At 40.8% G+C, this 15,592-nt stretch overlaps 1 pseudogene; it reads left to right on the top strand.

Moving 5' to 3' along the window:
• The first annotated feature begins 3,388 nt into the window (after positions 1 to 3,388).
• Positions 3,389 to 15,227, top strand: LOC102696355 (L-amino-acid oxidase-like; annotated as a pseudogene).
• The last annotated feature ends 365 nt before the right edge of the window (positions 15,228 to 15,592 follow it).

Genomic DNA, 15,592 nt, shown 5'->3' with positions numbered 1-15,592 from the left:
AGCAACATCTAAGTGCATTAACGACTCACCACTGTGCTACTGGTCATTCATGTAACTGCCCTTCTGAAACGTTTGTGCTGAAATAACCAGCAGTCGACTCAAGAGTAGCCTCCCACAGGCCATTTCAGAAAAAAAACAAACTCCTGTGATCCATTGAGGATATACGCTCTAACAAGTAACAGGTTTAAGGTTTCAGGGCTTTTTGGGGTTTTAGGGTTCTGCTAACACATAGAGTACAGATGAGTGTAGCACTACTTCAGTTACATCAGTGTTAGAGCACCTTTTCAGTGGCATTCCAGGGATTACAACTGGCATGATTCATTGGGAGACTGAGTCCCTGATTGATAGTGGGATGGGTGTACAGACAGCAACCCCAGTGTGTTATAATGAGCCTAGGACTGGGCAGGACAAGTTCTAAGGAAGAACCACTTACACTTCTATTCTTGACCTGCTGCCAGGTCCTCCTGTTGTGATAGAGCTGCATTTATATATTGCTTTTATTATAATGTATTACTATATATTTATTAATTAATGCTGTATAAAAATACAGTACAATCACTTAAAGGCTTAAATGCAAACTCCACTTCAATACCATAAGGTTGTAAGCAAAGTGATATAAATAATGTACATGAGTGCTCACCAAATTCAAATATTTTGTTATATCCTGAGATACTCCATTGCATTACATGAATAACTTTCAAATTACATTTATCTGTGATTCTTTACCAGGCATCTTCTCTGGCTTTTGCAGAGGCTACAGTATTGTTCCTCTGCTTTAGAACAGATTTGTCCTCCTCATAGTTTTTGGTAAGGAACCATAATTCATGGTCATTGAAATAAGACACATATAACTTATTTGCTTTTGCCAGGTTTTACTTGAGCTGATGAGGAATAATTGTAGTCCCCCCCGTCTGCTCCCACCATTACAGGACCACTGTACCATATATGGTGCAGTTCAGCCCTTTGAAAATGTTCCCTTAATATAGCCAACTAAAAAGAGTGTGAGCAGACAAAGGCTAGGGAGGAATCATCAATGCAATAAAAAATGTATTCCTCTTGTGGGTTATTTTGTTTTTTTCCAAACATTTCTTTTTGTGTGAATCAACTAGTATAGTTGATTGACAATATTAACATTATTGTGTATTTTGTGTAATCGGTATTCATATATATACTTGTATACTGATAGAAAAAACACAACATTTTCTGGAATGAGAATACTTTAGTTATAGCTTATGTACTTTCACAAAAAGTGGTCAATTTGTTATCAGCCCTCGGACCAGCAATACAGCTCGTGCAGTGAGGCATTGCAAGTTGCCAATCACACAAAAGGTGCACTTTTACACAACGAGGTCCAGGTGGAACAATGCCTGATCAGGTCACCTTTAAAAAGGCCTTAATTCAAAGCTTAGGTCACTGCAAGAAAAAGGCCACACTTTTCTGTGCATTACATAATGTCTAGAATGTCACCAGAAGCCAGGGAGAGGGCCATTGGCATGCTGCAGGCAGGCATGTCATGTGCCAGTGTTGCCAGACACTGGAGTAAGCCGCTTCACTGTGTCCCGACTGCAGAGAGGGTTTCAGCAGACCGGCAGGACAGATGACCGTCCAAGATCCGGTCGCTGTCGAGTGACCACACCAGAGTAGGACCGACAAACCAGACTGGTCCATCTGAGAGATTGTTTCAGATCTGCCACCTGTACTGCTGCTGAAACTGCCGGCAGACACAATGCCTGTATCAGTGACAGGACAGTGAGACTCCATGCTGCTGGAATTAGAGCAAGGTGACCTGTCAGAGACCCTCTGCTCACACCTCCTAGACATCACACCTGACTGGAGTGGGCCAGACAGAGGCTGTGATGGACTCGTCAGCAGAGGCATTGGGTCCTCTTCACGGGTGAGTCACTCTTCAGCCTGTTCCACGGAGATGGAGAGCCAGTGTGTGGAGGAGGAGGTGATGCATTTCTTTTTTCCATCACGATACAGTATATATTTTCCATGAGTATCCCAAAACGTCTTTCAAGAAACTGGGCCAGATGGCCTTGTGGTATAACACTTCTTGCATTTTGACCACTGAATCAGATGTGCCCTAGAACTTAACCAGTAAACCAGCTGCCCTCCTGGTCTAAAAAGACTGGACCTGAAGCACTGGACTAGCTGTCCTTCAGGTATAACAAGACTGGATGTGAACCACTGGACAAGCTGTCCTCCAGGTCTAACAAGACTGGACCTGACATAAATACTTCACACAGACAGCACCCCTGGAACTGAACCCAGAGCCCTGGTACTTGATGGTAAAGTATCTAATGGAACCAGGGCAGACAGACACAAGCACACACTCACACACGCTTAACCCATGGTCAGTGGGTTAATGCCAAACACAAACCTACTTTTGTTAACAATATGTTGTCTAAAGAGACTGGACAGCTCCACTGAAAGACAAATATAAAACATAGCTTGTTTCCTCATAAAAGAAACAATATGTTTTGAGAAAGATGTTGGAGGAATTTACAGAAATTCTCATCTCCATGCTTTGCTTCACAAGAAGAGGCTGTGTGATGAGACTGGGTTCTTTTAATTTCCTCAGGGGCTGGCAACATGTACGTTTTGTCAAAGTATGAAGCTAGCTCTCAATTACTGCTGTTTTACATGTTATGCAATCCTTTTTGCTTCCCATTCATTATTTGCCTTTAATTCATATTGTGTAATAAAAGCAAATTATCAATAAACAAAATAAATACTTTTTCCCACATGGCTTCTTGGGCGAACCACTTTCTGGAAAAACGAGTTAAGTGACTGTGAGGCACAGATGTCTTTCCTTCAAAGATTGCCAAAACAGATGCTCTCCTTCCCACTGCAGAGAAGATACAGTATAAATACGAGGCACAAGGGCAACAGCTGGATTCCCAACTTTGAACGCAACAAGATCATCCCTCCAGGTAAGTGACAATTAGAAACATTTTAAACAAGGGAAACCCAGCAGAAATGCTATTATTTTGGATTCTAGTGATGGCAACATGCATGTTCTACTTGTGCACTTATTTTTAATGTCTCATTAAAATAATTATTCATGCAGCTCTTTTGTAGTTTTAAAATTGAATCCCACATACTGTAGCATAGCTGTGATAAAACAACACTATTATTTAGAACTGTTGTCTTTCTGCTTCTTAAATGGACACAGAGTAGGTACTAAAGACGTAATTTTCTCCCTTCCAGGGAGTTGTAACAGGTATGCACTTTTTAGGGATTCATTGAGTAATTCAGCAAACTGCAAGGAAGTCTAGTGCTCATCTCCACACCAGCAACTCCTACAAGTTGGACTCTCCGGTGCTATATAGTTAAGATGGTACCTCAGTGCAAAGGACTGTCCTTGTTTTTTCTTTATAGAAAGGAAAAATACAGACTGGGACCATGGCATCATGTGCAAGTAACTATATTCTTTTGATTCTCTCTCTAACGATTCTCATTAACTCATAAGCTATTCTGGAAGGTTTTCAGCTCAAATGCATTGTTAAAACTAAATGTTTATTTGCAAATTAAAAGTGTAAGTGACTTATTATGCAAAAATGCATAATTGAAAATCTTAAAGTCTGATTTTAATTTTAACTTTTCATTTCTAAATTTAGCTTTATTCTGTTTAGTGGTTGCAAAGGACATATTGTCCGGTTAGTGAGGCAGTTTTGATGAGATTGTCATCACAGAGCAATCTCTTAAATAAGCCTCCCAAACAGTTCACCTCCCAGACCTTGACTCTTCTCTCAAGCAGAGTGCTAGGTGTACAGTGTACAGGTGAGCGCTCAAGCAGGGACCATCAGTCAGTGGGATGAAGAGAGGACAAGAAAAGATTAATGACTTGATGTCTCTGGTGCCATTTGCCACACAGTGTAGCTGGTTGTATTTTTGCTGGCCCTGTTTTGTACCTTAATTGGCCCAAGAGGTGTCAGGCTCACATGAAAAGGTTGTGTTTTCATTGATTTGATCTATACTCATCGCTGAAAATAAACATTCAAACAAAAGATCATATAGGAAATCTGTTTCATTAACATGCATTTAGCTTTTAAGAAAATATAGAAAGGTCCTCCAGCCTGAGTTGTTCTAGGACCTAAGAATCTGAGTCACTGGGCCTTGTGGATTAAAATGTTATGAACTCACAGAAACAAGTGTAGTCACTGTCTGGTGTATTAATTTGTACCCCTGTATAATTTTTTATAACTTCATTGCCCCGTACGGCACATGTTAATGCTTTTGTGTCCTTTGCCTAACCTCATATTGCTCTTCTCCCCAAAGTCATCTTGCTGGGCTGCTTTGTGGTGCTCTTAGCACATGTGCAAGCAGGCAGCAGTGTCATTGAGCAGTGCTTCCGCGATAACGATTACAAGCACCTGCTGGAAGACGTGAAGCAAGGCCTCATCAGGACTGGCCCTCCGAAGAACTTTGTGATTGTTGGAGCAGGGATCTCCGGATTAATCGCTGCCAAACTCCTGGAGGATGCTGGACACAATGTATGATTTTCACATACTGCCTCAGGAGGCAGCAGTCTCACCCTCAGCTCCTAGAGGGTCTAGCGTCTTCAGAATTTTGTTCATACTCCATGATTTGCACAGTTAGACATCTACAGGCTGGTCTTGTACTTCTGAAGGTCTTGGATGGCTAATTAGTGAAAACAATCACATTGCTAATGGCAGTAAAAGCTCAGGTAATTAAATGACCATACTTATAAATGACCATACTTATCCGGTAACATAGGGAGCAGTGGCACTGTGGCTAAGGATCTGTGCCTATGGCTGGAAGGTTCACATCCTGCAGCTGGCAGAGAAATCCTGCCCTGTTGGGCCCTGAGTAAGGCCCTTAAAACCAGCTGCTCCAGGGTCACTGTATAAATGGCTGACCCTGCGATCTGACCCCAAGCTTCTCTCTCCCTGCCTGTGTGTCTCATGGAGAGTAAGCTGGTGTATGCGAAATGACAAATTCCTTATACAAGAAATTATATATGGCTAATAAAGTAATCTTATCTTATCTTATGACATTAATCATGTAGACAAACTTTGAAACTCAGGAGGAACAAAAACAAAAGATACTAGACGCTCCATGAACTGACCCTCAGACCCCTGTTCTGATTTGTGGGGGACAGTTATTATAATGTTCCAGCCTTGTATTTCTAAAACATGTTGGTCTCTCATGTACAGTACATTATTCTAGTATAGAACAGGTTAAGAATGGTTCAGCAATTCTGTTTCCACCCAACTGCTTGACAATCCTCTTGGCAGAGCAGGCTGACATGGGGTGCTGGAGGATGGAAGGTGTTAGAATCCTGCCTGGTGTTCGTGGTAACTGAAGTGGCTCAGGACTGAGTAAATCCTTCCACACCTCATCCACTGATGCTATATTACTCTTCTGCTCCGGTTTGAATTTTGGAGACCTTAAGTTGCAATATTGATTCAGCAAAGATTTTATAGACTGTTCTCATGTTTATTTATTTTCTTAAAAAAGCAAACATTTCATTCACAAGGGCCAAATTATGCTATGGTGCTAGGTGGCCATGAGTTTTTTTTTAATTAGATGTGATGTATAAGAGATTTATGGACAGATAGCAACATAATTTGCAAAACAGGAATATTTTGTGGACACTGTATTGTCAGTAATACAGTTCGAAAACAGTAATACACCCAGAAAAGAACACATTCAGAAATTCTTGTTTTCAGCATTTTAAAAAAATATTTATTCACGCGGTTGGCTTGCTTTATTCCATTTGAGAACTGGAGTACCAGGTGGACACAAGCAAAAAGGATCCATGCATGGAAAGTGGAGCTCTCTCCTCTCTCAGCTGTTCGGAGTTGAAGGAATACATAAATGCCACTCCCAGCACATAAACACTGACACGGAATACACTTGGGATTGATGGTACCACATGGAGAATCTGGCACAGAATGGTGTTGAGCAAAGGAACCATTAAAATATCCCAGACAGGACACATTTTATTTCTATTGGCTACCATTCTCCACAAACTTCAGATCACTAACAAATTTTTATTGCAGTAATATTCTTGCCAATATAGTATTGCAAATAGTACCCCAGCAGGAACCTGTCATTGCATTGTGTCAGCATTAATTAAGATAATCGTTTCAGCTGACCTTCCACTAGAGGTCAGTAGGTCTTCCGTTCATCGAAAACTGCATTACATGATTCATCATAGGACTAATTAAATAACAGGTGAAGGGCTGCAGGCCATATTCCTACAAAGGATTAATTTAAACTTAGTTTGGTATATAAAGAGACACTCAGAGTAGTAGTAGGTGTTGGGTTTTGTGTTGAGTATAGTCCTTTGATTGAATAAAGTTTCTTTATGGTAATTTGATTTAAGTGTGTTTCTTTATGTGCTTGGTACCCATCAGTCAGCAGCTGAGAGGTAGGCCTGTCACAGTCCTGTTACCCTTGCCCTCTGTACCCACAGTGACTTGTTCTCTACAGGTCCAGATCTTGGAAGCCAGTGACAGAGTCGGGGGACGCATTCTCACCTACAGGAATGAGAGCAGGGGCTGGCATGCAGAGCTGGGCACCATGAGAATTCCTGCAACTTCTGAGTGAGTGTTTCCCTGGAGTGCTAGCTTCAGGATTTGATATGGCACAAGATGACCTAAAATAGTGCTGATGTTTAACTTTTTACTATTGAGTAAATTGGTAGAACAAAATTGTGATTATTGCTGCAGCTGAGATATTAAATGGTCATGCCAGGCTATTTAACAATATTAGCCTGAAATTGTGAACACATGATTAGCATGCAGCTCCATATTAAAACAAAAGTAACAGCTGCTGCCCTCTAGTCGTTCTAAAAGTAGGGAACTAACTTTAACCTCCTCATATACTGTACAGTAGTTTAAGCATCTTGGTAGCGTACTAAGCAGAACACTGGATGACGTTAGAATGTTCCCGTATATAGTTGAAATGGAATATAATGGAACTGTAACTAAGAAATTCTCCAAGTGATGGATCATGTTGTAATTAATTAAAATTGCTTTCTGTTAAATCACAATTATTTTTAATTAAGCTTATTAAACATCATTAGATACTTTATTAATTCTGTGAGGGAAATTGCAGTGCAACAGCAGCCTGGCATAGTCAACACAGCACAGTGTAACAAAATGATACAATAATACAATAATACAATAATACAATACTGTCAGTAGAGTCAGTGAGAAGTGCAGTTAAAAGTAAAAAATGGAGTATACAGAATTGAACAGTACAGAAGATACAAAACAAACCAGAATGTACAGTACACAAAAAGATGTATTGCACATTATAAATATATTGCACAAATCACCCAGCATATATTGCACAAAAATCAGGTCAATGTCAATGTTGCCCCCGCCCAGACACATAGTTGAAAAGTCTTATGACCTTCTGTAGCGCTCCCTGTCACACCATGGTTGAATCAGCCTATTGCTGAACATGTTCTTCATTCTAACAAGCATGTCATAGAGGGGGTGAGAGATGTTGTCAATGATGGTCATTAATTTGGACACCATTCTCTTCTCAGCCACTACCTCCATGGGGTCCAGATCAGACCCAATGATAGAACTTGCTCTTTGATGAGCTTTTTCAGCCTGTTGGCATCCCCTGCTCTAACCCCAGAGTCATTAATAAATGACTAAGTCTGTTACATTTAGATCTAATTCATGTAGAGCCTTTAGAATATGATTGTGAATATTCTGGCAATTGAAGGAAACACACTCCATTGAAATGTATGCACTGTAAGTGTTAAATGTGCTCACATCTGAGTAATGAATATTTTTTATTGGGATGGAATTCTACACTTGTGGTTCTCAGGGGAAATCAGGGATCTTGAGGGATTAGGGGTACAAAGAAATAGTTGTGTAGGGAAATTTGAGCATTTGCTTAAGAGAAAAAAAACTTAGACGAAGAGCAAAAAATACCCCCTGAAAGTGCATAAGACTCAACTTTATAGTACAGCTACATTACAGTTTATGAGAGCAGGGGCTGGCAGAGCTGGGCAGAGCTGGGTGCCATGAGAATTCCTTCAACTCCCGACAGAGTGTTTCCCTGTAGTGTTAGCTTCAGAGTTTGATAAGGCACAAGAGGAGCTGAAATTATGGTGCTTAGAAATAAAAGCTATTACAATTTGATTCAATTCAAATCTATAGCTGCTGTACTCATTTCTTTCCTGACTAATTGCAATTCAGTTTTGCACTAGTAGTTACAGACCCTCATTTGGTGTAGTTTAGCATGAATGCACTTCTTAAATTAAATTCTTAAATTAAAACCTTATTTGTCTGGGAGTTACTCAGTTATACGAACATGAGACAAACAGTAATTATATTAACATGGCCTTTATAATAACTTATTAATCAGATGAATTGAAATGCTCTGAATCGGGCGCCTCCAGAGGTTTGTGCTCATTAGAACAACATTAGAACAACAACACTAGAGCCCTCAGCACCGTACTAAGCACAAGTTCAGATGCTCTGCAGCTGTGTTCCACACATTTTTTTTTCAATTGAGCTCAGAGCTGGAAATATACTTCACAAGGTGCCATATTAACTAGTCAGCGAATTAGAAAGCAGCTGTGTGCTGTATCAAAGTCCATTGCAATTGACCTATTATATTCTGCTCAAGCAACAGTTAGAGTTCACTGACCATGCAGTGCAGTGGCTTGCTGGTATAGGCTGTGGCTGCCCCATGACCCCGCACTGGGAAATGGATGGGTTCGTTCTCTACACTTGTCTAATAAGGGGTTTTCGATTTTCCTCTTCAAACATCCCTCAATCAAGAGGTTTTATTCTCCACGATGTAACGTGAATAAAGAAGTGATGGAGATGCTCATGCATGTCAAAATGGAGTTGAGCTCTTTCATCCTTGTGTTGACAGGGCATCCTGAATGTCAGATTAGTGACAATTACTATCGGGCCCCTGATAAAAGATGCTTCTTGCAGCTTCCTTTATCACTGGTGACTGAATTGGTCCCGGTGTTATTGAGCTGAAGCTAATCAGCAACTAAACTTAACTTAAGATTAAAAGCATCCCCCAGCTCTTACAGGCTGGTACCTTAAACGGAACTACAATCCATTTTCTAACCTGTCTTAGAAAAATGCAGGGAGCTGGATGTCATGAGTCAGGATACAGGCTTTCCATCGCAGGTCAGACATAAACTCAGAAATGCACACAACAGGGCCAATTTTCCTAGCAATCAATTAAGATACCAGTACTGTGGGTTTCTGGACTATGGGCAACAACACACAGAACATGGTGAGAGCACACAACCTCCCATCAGAGAGCTTTCCACAGAGGTCTAGACCTGAACCCAGGGGTCCAGTGCACATCTAAGATGTTTTTTCCTTTATCACTCTAGGTCATGATAGGTCATCACTGATTATCTTGATCTTGTGAGTATCTAGACTTCTAAGTAGCAGAATTCTAAGCATCCTGAAGAATAATTCCCCTTCTCAAGATGTCTTCTTGACTAACATGTGGTTTTCAAGCTTTTCAAAAGTCTAATAAAGAAACTTTGTGTTCTGAAAGCTCTGTGTTCTGAAGCCATATTTCCTTTACATTGAGTGAATGCCTTCCTCTGGAAAGACAAGTTTTAACTTAAACCAAGCACACACACCCCAGGTCCCTGAACAGGAGCTTTAAACAATATTTTGGACAAAATTTGTCTTGTCTTAATGCTGGATTTTAATATGTGACTCAACAGTTTTGTGGTTGAACTATTATATCAAAATATTAACATGATCATATCTGTTTAAGACAACAGTTACCTAACAGAGGAATTTACATTCTGATATTTCTCAGATCTGCATTTAAATGTTCTGTGTTCTGTAACTCTTGTGATATTTTCAGACTAGTCCTTCACTATGTACAACACTATGGACTCAAATTATCTGAGTTCATCCACGCAGATGGTACTTTACTAATGGGAAACTCAACCGGGTGCATGATGTTGATAAGAATCCAGATCTTATGGGCTACACTGTGAAGGATTCTGAAAGGGGGAAATCTGCTAAACAGCTGTACTCTGAAGCAATCAGAAAGGTAATATATCCATGAGAGTTTTGACTGTGATGTTCACAATCTAGAGGATCATGTCTAATGGGGTAGATTAAAGGTTTTCAATGAGAACCCAGAAAGATGGGTGGGTAAATAGACCCCTTCCTTGAATCTGTTCTAACTTTTACCCTGGACTACTGGTTTGGTGACCTGTATCTGAGAAGCAAGAACAAACTGGGGAGACTTGTGAAAATATGTCAGAAGGTCATTTACGCTGATCTTCCAGCTCTCTCCATTCACGTGTTTTGCGTAAAGCACAATCCATCTGTGATTACCCTTCTCACCCCCAACTCCAAAACCAACAGATTTAAGTTCTCATTCATACCTGTAGCCATATCCTTACTTACCCCTTGACCTTCAATGTAAATATGTCTGTATATTGTTGGTTCTGTCTTTTTTTCCCTGTTTGTCTGTTCACCAATGTACACCAACACTGCTGCTGTAAAACAACTTGTCCCCCGGGGAAAATAAAGACACTCTCTCTCTTTTCATCACTGGCCTCATGAATCTATTTTGGACTGTAGGATTTCCATAGTGAGACATGAGTGACTAATTGAATCCCAATAGCTGAGACAATATGATTGGACGAAAGCTGAAGCTGATGGTAAACCAGAATAGCAACCCTTATGTGGAGAGCAGAAATGCGTCTGCTCTACTTTAGAGATGGTATACTTCCTCTAGACCAGCTGTCCTAGTTAGAACTGAAGAACTGGTGGATTTCAAAGTATACTAGGAGATTTTAGTCAAAAAGCAGTATCTTCTGACCTGAAGCTCAAGCCTGGTCACAAACAGAATTTGCAACAGGAGAACAATAAGAAGCTTGTATTAATCTCAATGTCCAGAAGGTTAAGATCAAGATCAGTGCTGTTAATTGGTAAGTGCAGTCTCTAGTGGCACATTGACGTGATGAGCTGAGTTTTAAAATGAGAACGGTCATCATCTAAGATTTTATGTGAAAGATTAATAATATGTCACTCTGTTAGACATGTTATTGAGCTCAAGAAAAATTAGATTATCATGGCCTTGATGATCTAAGAGAATATTTTTTTATCTAGGTCATTGATGAAATTGAGAAAGATCCATCACAGTGCCAGCGTGTCCTCAAGAAATATGATACCTATTCTGTAAAGGTGATGTTGGCTGTTGGAACGTTGGAGTTCTGATCATGATGGTTTTTAGCATTAATTATCCCCGCAGTGTATAGAGAAAAAAATGTTGATGATCATATTTTATTATAATAATCATGTTTGAGCCTTCTACAGATACATTCATAAAGTGAAATATACTGTAGATACACCTTACACTGTAATTTGGCAAAAGTCTAAAGATTAAACCACTTCAGTGTTTGTTTACAGATCTAGTTTAGTTTTTTTTTAATGATTGGTATCTGGTGGCACAGTAGTTAGCATTGACAGAAGACAACACATCCAACTACTAGTAATTAAATAGATTAAATTAAAATAAATCTGTGATTTTTGACCATGTTATCTTCTTTTACAAAGAGCTTACAAGTTCCAAGCTTTAAAAACTGTATATTACCAGTCAAAATGGATTTTTGATTTGTCTGCTCTGTGTCTCAACAGCAATATCTAAAGAGAGAAAGTAACCTCAGCCGACATGCTATCCAAATGATTGGAGATGTCTTAAACGCACAGTCCCTGTTTTACACGGCCTTCAGCGAAAATCTGAGGAGGGAGAATGACATCAATGATGATGTCAAGTGAGATTTTTAAACCTGTGGCATTTTCTTACGTAGTAAAACTAGGTTTGGAAGGAAGAACATTTTGCAATACTGACAATTACAATGATGACAGTGGAGTAACTACAAAGTAATTCAATTTAATTCAAAATACTTTATTCATCCCCTAGGGAGTAATTTAAGAGTCAGCACACAAGCCTGAGTGACAAGCTGTCAGTGCTGTCTGTTTATGAAGTATACCTTGTTGGGGAGAAATACAGTACTTTACAAATGTCATGCATTGCAATTCCATCTTACTTATGTAAGGGTAAACTTGTTTAAACAACTTGTGAAAAAGGAAAGTTGGAGGAAATTTCATTTAAGAATGAATGTGTATTGGGCAGTACAGTGGTGCAGCATTTAGCATCGCTTGGGCCCTGGGTTCAATCCCAGACCTGGTATGCTACCTGCATGGAATTTGTATTTTCTTCCTGTTTTTGTGTGACTTTCCTGCCACAGTCTAAAGGTTTACTGGTAGTTTCACTGGCGTCTGGGAGAACAGAGCCCTGGTATGAATGTGTGTCTGTATCTGTGTGTTTGCTCTGTGATGGACTGGCGTCCCATCCAGGATGTACCCTACATTCCATTGCTTGCTGGGATAGCCTCCAGCTTCCCAGTGACCCTGAATTGGAAGAAATGGTTAGAAAGTGAATGGATGGAGTTAATGTATCACTTTCAAAAGTATCTCTACAGGCTACATTAGAAAGGTTAGAAACAAGAGGAGGCTATTCAGCCTGTTTGGTAGTTTAGTAGTTAATTGATCCAAAGATCTTATCCAGGTGTTTCTTGAAAGATTATCAGCTTCAACAACATGGCTGGGCAGCTTGTTTCACAGTCCCACAACCTTCTTCCTTTGCGTGAAGAAGTCTCTCCTACATAGATCTGTGGAGCTGATCTGATTATTTATTCAAATTTTCCCACACCCTCAATGTATTCATTTATTCCAAAAATGGTCCCTTGAACAAGTTGCCTTAAACATGCTATCATACAGAAGTTCTTAACTGTAGTTAGGGAGGTGCTCAGTTCGGCCCTGGGTCTATCTGACATCCTACCTCTGGTGTCCTACAGCTTTAAACATCTACTATCTCTTTTCAACATAATGTCTGCATACCATACTGTGCCTGTACACTTTTTCTGTCTCTGTTTTTCTGTTGGCAGCATTGTGATTCACTTATTTCTTTCTGTATGGTTGAGCCTCCTCATCCTGTGGTCAGGAGGCTGCCTCTTAACCAAACGAGTTAAGCCAAAACTTATTATACTTACAGTAAAACTCAAATGTTTGCAAAGCATCTGAGTCTTGGGCGTCATTATTGCTCATAAGGTATACTGTACAGTATAGTCCCTGATAAAGAATCTTGGATATTTTCTGCAGTCCTACAATTCAGTTAGAACTCGTGACTGATCACTAAATCAAAGAGAAACATGACCTAGAACTTTCGCAATAAAAACATTTTGCAAACTCATTTTAACATTTTAAATATTTTTTCCCTTGTTTTCATTAACAAGTTGATACCCCACCTATGTTATTGACGGGGCCCTCGTCTGAGGCAAAAACAGCCCTCGGATCAATATTATTTATCATTTAGGAACTCCCAGTCTCAGAACCACATTCCATTCTGCTTCATTGTGCTTCCCTACAACCCTAACACACTCTCTATTTCTAGGACTATTAACAACTTCCCCATCTTACAGGATGATCTCTCCACTGTACTCCACTGTTTCCAACCACCCAATCATCTCATACTGCCAGCCACCTAATCTGCATAACCTTCTTGTTAACAGTTCCCTAGACCGCCCTCAGCAACCATCCACACCAGATACTTTCCCTTGCAACAGAACTTGCTGAATCACTTGTTAATATATATCCCATGGCACGCATATTCACAGCCCCTCTAGACAATTCCAGATCACTTCCGATGGCATCTTGTATTTCCAGCAACTTTATTTACTGCATCTCTTGCAGAAAATTCCTCTTTCCTCTCTTTCATTCCCACAGTTTCCCATTTCACCTCTAACAGCCATGATCATACTTATCTCTCCGTCTCCGTCTCAAAGAGGGGTTTGGGAATTCCTCTTCCAGAAAGACATCCAAAACCAAACTAATCATGAAACTAGGATCCCACCTTCTCCCTTCTCTCAACAACAGACTTTTTACTTTATACCACCTGAGTGTCGATGCTGCTTCTCTCGTGCTCCCATCTCTTCACTACTATTGGCGTTTGTTCTCCCATGTTATATCAACTGCCAGTTTTCCTCTCTCCCTCATCCCTGAAGAAGGCTGCACAGCCAAAATGTTGTGTAGCTTTTAATTTATTTTATTTTCAGCATGGAATAAACCTTTACCTGTTCCTTTGCAGCCTGACGAAGTCATCAACTTGAACTTCTGACAGAACTGGAAAATGATAAGTCAAATGAATAATACAAATGATCTGTCCTTCTTATCTTTTTACCCCAGATTTTACAAAATAGATGGAGGCACAGATTGGCTGCCTCAGGCTGTGAGAAAAGACCTTCGGAGCACCAGTGTGCTTCTGAATTCAAGAGTTTTGGAAATAAATCAGACCAGCGAGGGCGTCCAGGTTGCGTACAGAGACAAAACGGACAACTCAGTTAAAACGACCTCAGGGGACTACCTCCTGTTCACTGGCACGGCCAAGGCTACTCTGATTGTCAGATTTAACCCCCCTCTCCCCCTGCGCAAAAGAGTAGCCCTGCGGAACATCCACTATGACAGTTCAACTAAAATATTCCTGGTCTTCAAGGAGAAGTTCTGGGAGAAGGAAGGCATCCACGGGGGTAAGTCCATCACAGATCGCCCATCACGGCTTATCTACTACATGAACGAAGCTTTTGAGAGCGGGGTCAGTGTGGTGCTGGCCTCTTACACCTGTTCGGACGAGTCCCTGTTCTTCCTGGGGATGAGCGACGAGGACTCCCAGGAGCTGGCGTTGAGCGACCTGGCGGCCATCCACGGAGAAGGAATCCGTGATCTGTATGAAGGAGGGGTGGTGAAGAAGTGGAGCCTGGATGAGTACAGTCTGGGCGCCTATGTGCTCTTCACACCCTTCCAGCTGACAGATTATTACCAGGACCTGTTCAAGCCATTTGAGAGAGTCTACTTTGCAGGAGAGCACACTGCTCTGCCTCACGCGTGGATTGAGACGTCCATCAAGTCCGCAGTGAGGGCAGCCTCGCAAATGAACAATAAGTCTGCTGAAGATGTTTCACACATAAAGACAGAATTTTAAGAAAGGGCTTCTGGTATCTTCTTTCCAAAACACAGTGATCTCTAGAGGGCAGAGTTCCAGTAAGGCCAGGCAAAGACCCTCCAGAGATCAGTGTCTAACTGTAGTTATTCCTGCATTTCCCTGGGTATGAAAAAAAAAAGAGTAGAAATTCCTGGGTCCTGCTGGAACACTGTGTCTGCTGGTTTTCATTCCAGCTGAGCTCTACACCTCCACCGCTTACTCATAACTTCACTGATGTGCTTATTTGTTTAAACATTTACCAGACTTTAATAATAATAATAATAATTGCTTACACTTATATAGCGCTTTTCTGGACACTCCACTCAAAGTGCATTACAGGTAATGGGGACTCCCCTCCACCACCACCAATGTGCAGCATCCACCTGGATGATGCGACGGCAACCATAGTGCGCCAGAACGCTCACCACACATCAGACATCAGTGGGGAGGAGAGCAGAGTAATGTAGCCAATTCATAGAGGGGGATTATTAGAAGGCCATGATTGGTAAGGGCCAATTGGAAATTTGGCCAGGACACAGGGGTTACA

The sequence above is a fragment of the Lepisosteus oculatus genome, chromosome 18 (genome assembly GCF_040954835.1).
Source record: "Lepisosteus oculatus isolate fLepOcu1 chromosome 18, fLepOcu1.hap2, whole genome shotgun sequence".
NCBI classification, from domain to species: Eukaryota; Metazoa; Chordata; class Actinopteri; order Semionotiformes; family Lepisosteidae; genus Lepisosteus; species Lepisosteus oculatus.
Note: the sequence above shows the minus strand (reverse complement) of the source record. Positions and strands in the feature narration are given on the sequence as shown.